The 12,062-nt window shown below is 42.3% G+C and overlaps 1 long non-coding RNA gene across 1 annotated transcript in view; it reads right to left on the reverse strand.

Moving 5' to 3' along the window:
• LOC309485104 overlaps positions 1-11,789 on the reverse strand; it is a 31,299-nt gene extending 19,510 nt beyond the window's left edge. Inside the window, exon 1 of the long non-coding RNA XR_014201058.1 lies at positions 11,498-11,789. This is a non-coding gene — a long non-coding RNA (uncharacterized lncRNA). The remainder of the gene's footprint in view (positions 1-11,497) is intronic.
• Positions 11,790-12,062: the final 273 nt, after the last annotated feature.

Consider the following 12,062-nt stretch of genomic DNA (forward strand, 5'->3'; position numbering starts at 1 on the left):
AAGATTCTCGAGGTGGTCGAGTAAAATGGTTTTGTGCTCCACGAGCTGTGATCGTGATTGAGCTAGGATCAGCCAGTCGTCCAAATAGTTCAGCACTCGCATGCCTCTGAGTCTGAGAGGAGCGAGCGCCGCGTCCATGCATTTCGTAAATGTACGAGGTGCCAGGGACAAGCCGAACGGAAGGACTGTATACTGGTATATCTGACCCTCGAAGGCGAATCTCAAGTATCGCCTGTGACGTGACGCTATCTGTATTTGAAAATACGCGTCCTTCAGATCTATTGACATGAACCAGTCTCCTCGGCGAACCTGCGCGAGAATTTTCCTGGTCGTGAGCATTTTGAAACTGCGTTTCACTAATGCTTTGTTCAGCCGTCTTAGATCCAGTATGGGTCTGATACCACCGTCCTTTTTGGGGACTAGAAAGTATCTGCTGTATAGCCCCCCTTCGCTTTGAGCCAGGGGTACATGCTCTATCGCCCCTTTGCATATCAGTTTTGATATTTCGGCGCGAAGTAGGTGTGCTACTTCTAAATTCACCGTAGTCTCGACGCGCGCTGTGAAGCGGGGAGGGCGTCGACAAAACTGTAGCGAGAAGCCTCTTTTTATAATGCCTAGCACCCAGTCCGAAATCCCTGGAAGCGCTGCCCATGCTTCTGCATGGCTGGCTAAGGGCTGGATGCGAAGCGCGCTCTGTTCGCCGTGCGACAGAGGTGCTTCGAGGTGCGATAACATAGGCGTTATGCCTGTGGCATTCGAGGCGGGGGGCGCGCTTGATATAGCGGGCAGAGCGCTCGTCCTCGACCTTACTACAGTGCTTAACTGAGTGAGGGAGGTCTGAGCGAGCCCCGCGGGACTCATGTCTGCGAGTAAACGTGGGCGGGAAGCGGGCACATTTACTGCTTTGGCCGCGCTGCCTGTCTGAGCAGAGCGAGCGCGCACAGGTTTCGTTTTTACAGAGAGCCTGTGGTCTGTGAGACATAGTGTGTGTGGGCACTGGGGAGTGGGCACTTTCACTATATTGGAAGCGCAATCGACCTGAGTCGATTTTATGTGCGCGAGCCCTAAGTGTAGGGCTGTGCTTGTGTGTAGGGATGGGCACTGAGGAGTGGGCATCGACACTACATTTATAGCACCAACGGCCGTGGCCGGGACACCAGAAAATACACTCTTTTCGGGATATATCTGGGTAGCCGTGAAAACGGCTTTTGTGTGCAGGCGAGCGGGCAACTGTGCAGGCTTGCTTCTTGCAGAAAACGCTGGAACAGTCGCAAGTCTTGGGACTGAAACAGCGGTGCGCTTGGGTGAGAGACCGGCCGCAGCGGGGCTCACACACCTGCGCTTCCCTAGGAGTGCTAGGACTTCTTCGGGGCTTCCGGCTTCACCACAACCCTTGGTCGAGGCCCGCGCTGAGCAGGGCGTCGGCTGGTAGAGCGAGAGCGGGACCTAGAGCTGTGCTGCTGTCGCTGCTGTCGCTGCTGAGAAGGTGTGGCGGAAGGCGGGGGCTGATGCTGAGTGCTTCGCGGATTCTGTTTATCGCGATTCGCTGCAGAACCGGAGCGCTTCGGCAGGAAGTGCTTAAAGGCTTGGGACGCTTTCTGGGCCTCGGTAAATCTCTCCACGAACTCGGAGAGAGAAGAACCGAAAAGGCCAGCGGAAGACAGCGGGGCGTCGAGAAACGCGTTGCGCTCGGAATCAGCCATTTCCGTGAGCGTAAGCCATAGGTGCCTCTCAGCAAAAGTGGCGGAAGCCATACATCTTCCCATGGCCTGTGCAGCAGACTTGGTAGCGCGGAGTGTTAGATCCGAAGCGCTCCTCAGATCCGCGATGCAGATAGCCTCCGGTCCCATCTCGTCCAGCTTACGGAGGAGATCACCTTGGAAAATCTGCAGTGTAGCCATGGTGTGTAGCGCTGACGCAGCCTGCCCAGCGGCGGAGAAGATTCGCGCGAGCAGCGTCGACGTCATGCGGCAGGCTTTAGAAGGCAACACCGGTTTAGTCCGCCGTCCAGCAGAGGGCGGGCAAAGGTGGGTCGCTATCGCCTGTTCCACCGGCGGAAGTGAAAGGTAGCCTCGGTCTTTCGCATTATCCAGGGAGGAAAATGCTGGCGACACAGACGAGCGCGTTCGCGCAGAGTAGGGCGCATTCCAAGCCTTCGCCACTTCTTCGTGAAGCTCAGGAAGAAAGGGGGCGGGCTTAGATTCCGGAGAAGTGCGCTCACCAGGGAGGAAGCTACCATCCAGCCGGGTACGAGAAGGGAGTTCCGGTGCAGACCACTCGAGGCCGAGGCTCGCCGCGGCCAGCGCGAGTACTCGCATGAGCTCCTTCTCTATGTTGGCTCTCGTAGTGGGCTTGCGGGCAGGAGGCGCGAGGTCCTCAGAGCTCGCCCAGTCCTCGCTGCCTGAAGCTAGCAGAGAGCAGGAATCCTTCTCTCTCGACGCGGCCTCAGAAATGACTTCCTCTGATGAAGCGGCGGCAGACTGCGGGCGCTGAGCATCAGGAAGTGAAACAGGAGAAGCCGGTGAAGCAGGCGGGCAAACCGGCGAGCTTGGTCGAGCTGGAGCGGGTTCCGGGGCCCGCTGCGAGCGGCGCTTCTTACGGCGCGGCAGCGCGGCGGGGAGTGCAGACTCTGAGAAGGATGCCAGGCGAGTCCGCAGAGTCACCATCGGCAAAAGGTCGCAGTGAGGGCAGCCGCCGTCAGCGAGCGCGAGTGCTGCATGGTTCTCACCCAAACAGGAAACGCAGATGACGTGTTGGTCTCCCTGGGCGAGTGGGGCTCGGCACGAGCCACATGAAGGCATCTTTAAAAAGACGCAGCTCTTTTAGGGGGTGAGTGTCGCGGCGGCGAACACACACACACACACACAAACAGAGTGGTAAAGGATATATAGCGCCGGAAAGCGCAGCAGGTACGGCTGTAGAAGGCGGCGTTGCCAGCAGCTTCGAGTGGCTCGTCCCGCTGAAATGCTTGCCTCAAACGACGCTTGCTTCCTCGTGATCCAGCGATGCGTGAGCTTCGCTGAAGAGATGAAAATCAAGTGAATCAGCCTTCTCGAGCTCCTTATATAGAGGCTAGCCACACCCATCTCGGCGGGAAATGGCTAGGAGGGCGCGAAGCGTCCTCATTGGCCTGACGTCACCTCAGGCCTCGCTCGATAGGCTTATGCAGTTGCTGCAGAGCAGCCAATGAGCGAGCGAGCCGTCTCGCCATAGCTAAGCACTGCCGCAACGCGCTTTACATGTATGAAAATTAAGGATAATTTTTTGCTTCAGTATTTCGTGAAAAGAGACTTTTCCCGTAGCGTTTTTACAAAAACGCAGTACGAGAGGACTCTCGTAAGAGAACTCGCTTCACCTACCGGCCACCGTGGCGGGTAAATAAAAATATACTGTTTCACACAGACGGCGGACACTTTTAGAGGACATAAGTGTACGCTGAAATAAAGTCTTTCACCTCAGAAAAACGGACTTTCTTGTCCTGTCACGTCAGCCGTTATCCTGTGCTCGGAGCGCACACTCTTCAATTGCACGCGCAAATGCGGCGGCGCGCGCTGTGTATCGCCTCACTGCATATAAAGTGCACAAGAAACTACGAGCATGCAACGCCGTTACGTTGTAAATTACACAAAATAAAAGTAATGCAGGTATGATTTTCATTCTGTTCACCAGGAGCAGTTTCCATGGTTCATTAACAGTTATTGTTAATATTGTGTAGGCTATTCACCATGGCAACTGTCGTTTCCATATTAACCCCAAAAATGCCACTTTATTTTTCTTTGTGTTATTTTTAATATTTTTAAATGACTCTAGTGGCTCATACCAACATTGTATTAACAAAAACTAGTTTGGGACTGCTATTTAATAGCTTTAGCATAGGCCTAATGTTTATTTATTAGTACTAGTCTTTACTATTAGTCATATTCTTACAATTTATGTTAAGTAAAGGGGGACAGTACTTGTGTGTGTGGAAATAGCCGGTTTCAATAAAACTACTTGTGACATGTCATATTTGGCTTTGACTTTGACTGAACATTTGCTCTCACTTTGCGGAAAAAATATCGGGATATATATCGTATATCGATATTCAGCCTAAATAATCGGGATATGACTTTTGGTCCATATCGCCCAGCCCTAGTTTCATTGTTGGGACTAAAAACCTAAAACTGGAAGCCATAAAAGACCACGAATCATTCAAATGCCACATCCAGGTAAAAAAGAGAAATATATATAAGAGAGAAAGAGAAAATGTCAGTATTTCATTGAGACTTGAGATTAAATAAACTGCTTAAGTATTGTAGATCTTGTAGTATTAATTTTCACATGCAGTTACACATTGTCGGTTAAAAACAAGAAAGTGGCTGGTAAAAACATTGAGTGGCTGGTAGATTTTGAAATCCACCAGCCACAGTGGCCGGTGGACAAAAAAGTTAATTTCCATCCCTGGTCTCAGACTTTTAGACAACAAAGTACACTAAATAGAGAGGACATTGTGTAAAGATATATTTACATAACTACGTAATTTACACATGGAAACTATTTTTTGCATATGGATTACTAGTATGTACAAACTTTAATATGGAAACTATGCAAAGGTTTATGCAGAAGCACCTGGAGACACAACACTCTTTTCTGCATAGTGCCAAAAAGCAAGAATTGAATCAAGGAACAGGTTATTTCCAGTAAAAGTGTATTATACTACATAAACTGAAGGTATACTATATGGGCCAATGACAATTAAAGAGCTTTAAAACTACACTGATGTTTATCGAAAGGTTTCAAACTAAATTAAGCCATAGTATTTTATTTTGAACTTATCAAAATATTTTCTTAGTCTGTTAATTTGTGTGGACTGTTGTGCCACCTGACATTTTGGTTTTAGTTTAATAGAATAAAGTGATAGGCCTACATGTCTTGAATGTATCAAATTATTATAAAAGGAAATAATGCACTTGGACACAAAAAGATGCACATCATGTCATTGACCCATATGTGAAATCAACACAACCCTCTACATTGCAAGTAAATTACTTGAATATTCCTCCTAAATTTCATGCTAGAAGCCTAAATAATGTCTGTCCAATTGCTAATTGTTGGATTTCACTCGGCAGATTGAGCTATACGTTACTGTAGCTCATTTAGGAAGGTGTGGAGAGAGCAGTTCAATATTTAAATAAAGCAGGAATACAGCAAATTGGGTCGCAAGTTCGCAACAATTGGGTTTTCCCTCTCCATATTTACAGAGCACATGCATTGATATCAGTGATTCGGTGCTACTAGCTTACAGGGTTGAATATGAAGTCATTGTCAATATACCACACAACATGAGCTGTGAAATCTTTAACATGGACTTGAGACTATTGGCATTCTACTTAAATTATGTTGAAGAGAAAGATTTTAAACACAATGGGGTGGGTTCTTTGTGTGCGCGTGTGTGTGTGTGTGCGCGTGCGTGTGTGTGTGTGTATAATTTAACATGCACTAACTTGGGTGGAGGTTTGATCTCCCTCCAGATCTGGCTTTTTGCACTCTTACGAAGAAAATTCTGAGGGGAGCCGTAATTGAAAAATCATGTTCGCTCTCTTTCTCTCGCTCAACCACAGGCTGAACCCATCACCTCTGCAAAAAACTGCCTCCTTCCTTTTTTCCTCTGTGACATCCACTTTGCTTAAGCTTAGTGCCATTTGCACAGGCAAAAGTTTGCAGCCGACAAGGCTGTATATCGACAAATCGATATGAAAAACAGAGTTGCATTTAGAGTGCAATCCATCCACAACAAACCATACAGAAGGCAACCAGGAAAAATAAGAAGCGTGTCTCCAAAGCATGTTAGTATTTTTCTGAAGTGTGTCCTCATGACATGCAGGGATTACTAGATAACCTCAGGTGCATCCAATAAAAAGCTTGGATCAATCTCCACTTAAACAATACCAAATAAACGATCTCATTCTCATTTTGTGTTTCTTGGCAAACTGATTTAATTGGCATCTTTGATTTACTTCAAGCTACAATAAGTTACAGAAACAAAAACCATCCACGTAAAAGTTCCGCTAATAAAATTACTGCTGACTACCTGCCAAAGTCGAATGATTTCGCTGAGAGCAAAAGAAAGGCTAAACTATCCAGCCAGGAAAAAATTAACACAACTGTGCCTGCATATTCCACATTAAGAAACTAACCAAATGCAATTTGCAAACCACACATACTGTAGTTTAACAACTGTCTGGAGTTGTTAACTTCCATCAAGTGGGCACCAATATTTTAAACAAATGCAATTAGATTTAACCTCCTCAAAGCAAGCATTCAAACAGCTGACGTCGCACATAAAGAATCAACCTTAAACACTGCCGTCTCTAAATGAAGTCACAACAGCAGCAAAAGGAACGAGTTGAAGAAAAACAAAGATATGACCCTTCCTAACCTCGAAACGGATGTGCTTATTCTGCTGTGACCCACTTTCACAAACACATAGATTTGAGCAAGCAAATTACTCAAGAACAATAACAGTCGTTGCCCCCATAAGAGGACAATGTCTTCATTAGGCCTTAGAAACAGACTGTTTTTCCCAGAGTTCCAGAACTCATGTGGCCCACTGCCAGAGAACATTCTGAGCGATCAACACATCTGGGATCCTCATGTGAGCACTAAGTATACGTTTTTAACTACGTGTGTCTGGGCAGAAGGTATGTCAGTGTGTAAATATGGTGCCAAGTCAGTCTATGGTCAGGAGCGTATGATTGTGTTTATACTCTGCAATGAGAAGCTTAAAATGGGTCATATCACGAGGAATCAGATTTTCCTTGAAATTTACAGAAAGAGTTCAGTGTACTGTAAAAACATACTATGTAATAACTATGTATAACTTTCAAAAACTTTAAACTTCCTCCCCTGTTAAATTAAGCTGCATGTCTCCTGCTACTTCTGTAAATTAAACATCAGCAATGGTATTGAGAAGCGCTACCTGACCAAAGACAGAGATGTTATATGGAGAAAGTTGGATAAACTATTGTTCCTAACAACAAATTAACAGAAATAATAACATGTAGCACCTACAGCTCTGCACTTCCTTTTGTTCTGAAGAACAACAGCATTATTTTTTAACAAGATCCCTGATCAATTTCCCAAAGGTTATGTCCAGGAAAAATCTTTCAACGGAGAAACCAAATACAAAGGCACACCCACCAAGCTACAGTTTGGCCTACAAGCAAAACGCAAAAGCCAGGTGCTTGTTGTGCTTCAGTTTATACTATTTCACAATCTTTTCATGCCTCAGGAGCCCCAGCTGCTCCTCATCCCAGTGCAGGGGGAGATTTGAGGGCCCCACACCGGTTCACGCTGCCTTCAAACCCCAGTGTTGGGTCTCTAACAATGATGTCAGCCTCTGCACTTATGCAACAGGGTCAGCCATTACTCAGAAAGAAAGCAGGAGGGTCTACAGAAATGTTTTGCTCTGGTATAACACTGGGACTGTTTAAAAGAAGGCTCAGGGGCACTAGAAAGGGCACTTTTAAGAACATTAAAGTTCTAATTTTTTACTTTAGAACGAGCAATTGTATCTGTAACATTGTATGAGCTGTCATGTTTATATAATATTGTAGGCAAACTTAAAGGAAATATTTATTTTGTAAATGTACTCATTTTATTCCACACAGAGTGAGACATTGTAGAGTTAGTTCAATAGTAAGATTTGAAAAGGACAGATGAACAAAGAAACAATGATGTGTACCGTCTTCCTGTCATATGATAAAAAACAATAACAGACTTTGTGAAGGAAATCACAATATTAATCAAGGGTAACAGGAAGTATACTGTTGGCAAAATGAAAACAATTGTCTCACTGACTGGTGCTCTGGTGTTCTCTCCTTGCGCAGACCAGAGCAGGACTACAAGCTGCTATTATTTTGTTTTATTCTGATTAATAAGCAGTTGCTTCAGTAGGCCCTCTGTGTCTGTTGAATGATGGGTACGGGTGTTACTGTGCCAACATCGACACATGGTAATACCCCCATTAAGCAGACATATGGTCTGAGAAGTGTGTGTGAACTGAAACATCAAAGCAAAATGAAACTGATGTATTACTCATGCAAAATATTTTAGGATGGATATTTCTTTTTGAAGCCATTTACAAGTACAATAAAACAGTTTTGTCAAACATTTTAGGCCCCACTGTTAATTTAAAACAAAAGTAAACAAGGGAAGTCAGGTAACAACAGAAATACCATGACAGTACCATATCAGTAATTGAGCAATATTAATCGAATTTTTCAGTATCAATAAAGTAAAACTATTTTTAAACAATTGTTAACCGAAATATTTAAATGCTAGCGCTACCGATCCATAATCTGATTCTGACTTGTGACGTAGCCCGAATCATAATCACAAACCTGGTTTCTCCCAAGATTTTTTTTCGGGTTCTGGTTCCTTGACACTGTCGCCTCTGGCTTGCTTAGTTAGGGACACTTAATATTCAACGATATTATTGTTTTGACTGCACTGACACTATTGGATGAGAACTGAACTGAACTGAGCTGGATGATGACATCACTGTTTTCTGCAGAACTGCTTTAATGAAGTAATTTAATAATTTATGATCTTTACAATGGAACTGAATCAACAGTGAACTGACTTCAGCTGAACAATGACACTTTTCTTTTAGAGCTCCTGTACAGCCGAAATGAACTGTTTGCATCACTGAATCATTTTCCTGTTCTCACTGTAAAGCTGCTTTGAAACAATCTGTATTGTATAGCGCTACATAAATAAAGGCTAAATATTAGATAAAAAACAAACAAACTAAAGTTAGAAATATTGCCTTGGCAACTAAATCTAAACTAAAAATAAATCAATTCTACTAAAGTAATATAAAAACAAAACTACAAAAAAATACACAAAAATAAAAACGTAAAATACCAATTGAATGTTATTAAACAAATAATTTAAACTGTTGAATTTATTCTTTAGCAAATCTCAAAATTAATATTTTTTCATACTGTTCTTCATAATGCGATGCCTAAATTCACTTTAAATGTTTAAAACCACTGACATAACTTGAATACCAACAGAGTTTGCTGGGTCTCTAATTCAAAGACCATTAAAAAGTGAACCAATTAATACTAATTATAGATTTAAAATGATTTGAAGCAGAAAAGGAATTAGCTTTGAGCAGAACGTATACACTAACAGTCATCTGACTTAAGTACCACAGACGGAAAGTGAGGTTAACCATAGGCTAAACTTACTAGACTAGACATCCTGTTCTGTAATCCACATTATGCTCCTTCCACTGGCTGATTTTGCAGAAATATAACAGCCTATGGAAAGACAGCTTTGTTATGAAACATAAGAGCTATGATTAATCACAAGGCAAAGCTCTCCTGATCATCACTAATGATGAAAACAAATATGGATAGACAGTATGATTTTAATCAGTATGATTAAAAATGAGATCGGCCCATTCCTACTGGAGAAAACGTTTGCACTAATCTTATTAAAATACATATTTTTAAAAAGACAAGACTAGGAATGATCAGCATATTATAAGATAAAAATAATAAATGGAAACAAAAAAATCATATACAATTTCATATATAACCATTTTAGCCTACTTTCTCCCTGATGGACAGACGGACATGTCAGTCTCTTTGGAGTATTAAACAGACCTGCATTACTGGGCCAATTCTCTGCTTCAATCTACACCAACCAAGCCCATATTTTACCCACTCTCTATCTCTCTCGTTGAAGATCTATGCTAATACTGTAGATGCCAGCATTACAAAACCCATTAAACTCAGATTTTAAAGGCCAAGCAGGAAATCGTTAAGCGGGCTTCCAAATGCAACCCAGGCACACCCTGAAAACAAGAAAGGGAACTGACAGCAATATGCTCTTATTATTGCTGTGCCATTGTTCTATACCTTTAACCTATGCATTTGAGACAGCCTGCTAAAGCAAATAGTGCAGAAGGTAAATTAATGAAATTGAATTTGTTTATTATAGCCTGAATAAATGCAAAACAATGTTCAAATGTGAGGGTATACACTTGCTTTTATTACTGTTTGGTTTACAGTAAGGGCTCTTTGGGATGGGTGGATCACTATCACAAATGTAATTCGGATCACTAACACAAATGCAATTTGTTAACCATGTGCATTTAGGTCACCATCTCTAATAAAATAAAAAGAAATGTAACTTTAAGGAACTTTGCTTGAAAAAAAAAATCTATATCAAGAATTTAGGTTCAAACTTGAAGGTATAATGTAAAGTGCATCTTATGTCCTAAAGTGGTCAACTCTTCATCGATTTTAATTTATTATTTTTATTTAAGTACAAATATTACATACAGTCGCTAAAACAACTTGCCTAATTCTAAACTGATTATCTAGCCTAAATTATGTTTGAAATTATTTTAGACGGACTATAGCATGTCACACCGCAGAACAACTTCCCATAACCAATTCAGGCCGGCCAACTTCTCGCATGTAAAAACAAAGTTGTTTCTTGCAGAACTAAACAGAAAAAGGAACCACAAAAGTCATAAGGCTGCTTTACTGGTGGTGTTATAGCCTACTGCATTAGATCAATGCAAATTAGACTAGATAATAAAATAATCCAGTGCAGTGCAACAAAAGCTGGTATTGTTTTGTTACTCTGTGTGCAAACTGTACATAGCCTAGAGCTGTGCAAAAAGGCTCTTAAACTACGAATACTTTTACATTTAATATACAACTAACTGAGCAACGTTTAGGATTTTGAATGCAAAAGGACACATACATACACACACAAACCGAGGCCGTCACATCACATCATAGCACAGTCATCAGGTGTCACGTTAATTTAATTTCTCTGCTTTTGAGAAGTGCATCTCCTCAGGAGCGCGCTTCATGACCGCGCACCCCAGCTGGGAAACATGTAGTGTATCAAATAACGGGAGCGACCCTTCCTTTAACCACAATGAAGGACAAACAGACCACTGGGTACGCTTTACGTGGCGCTTCGTAACCTCACCCTATACCTACCTTACCGATACACTTCAATAAAGTTTATCACTTCAGTTCACGGTCTATTTTGCACACTTTCCACGTGTGAGCACAACTATCATTCAATTACTGGCGCACGGGAGCGCGCATCATGTCCACTGTTATAACTTACTCAAGAATCCTTGATGTGAACTCTTGAAACAATTACAAAATGATAGTCGAAGGCTACTATTGCTCAACTGTAGCGCTTAAAGTTAAACTAAGTAACGTTAAATACATAATGCCTGTGAATGATTTAAAAATCTCTCTGAGACCGCTAAACAAAATGACAAAAACAAACTACCAGCAAGCTTGAGGAGAAACAGCTTTTTTTTAAACACTATTTATCTAATTACTCAAGAGAATTTAAACACAAACCTATTCATGTTTTGTTTATTGTCTGGCTAATTGCTAAAAACAAGACAAAACTCACTTGGGGAATTGCGCACAAGCGAAAGATGCAAACAATTAATTTAACAACTTACCAGCGGGATACTTGTCACTGATGTTTAGGAGTTTTTTTTCCAAACTGTAGTTCGTTAATACAAAGGCGTCATCAAAAAAATATCTCAACAAACATATCTTGACAAACTGATGAGTTGAGTGCAGAGACACCGCGCGCGCGTCAGTCTGTCATTCACGCTCACTAGAGCGCGCCTCGAACTTGCATTTGTCCTCAGCAGCTTCCGGGCGACGTGAGCTTAATCTTAAAGGCATAGTGGATCCACAAAAAAAAAATTTAAAAAAAATAATCTGTCATAATTTTTCTACCAGACTTTTACAACCTGCATAGCTTTATTTGTTCTGTAGAGCACTAAAGAAGATGTTATACAAAATGTTAGGGACTTGTATTTTTGTTCCATTCAATGAAGTTGAATGGTTGGTGACTCATTCTTTCTAACATCTCTGTTTTTGTTGCTTTTTTGATTGGAAAAACATAAGGGTGAGTAAATGATATGGCCAACAATTATTAAAGTGAAAGTGTACATTGGAAATCATAATAGACATAGCAATTGTTCCCTTATCATCAGCCTTTCCATTATTAATTAT

This window comes from Leuciscus leuciscus, assembly GCF_965113295.1.
Source record: "Leuciscus leuciscus genome assembly, chromosome: 21".
NCBI lineage: Eukaryota > Metazoa > Chordata > Actinopteri > Cypriniformes > Leuciscidae > Leuciscus > Leuciscus leuciscus.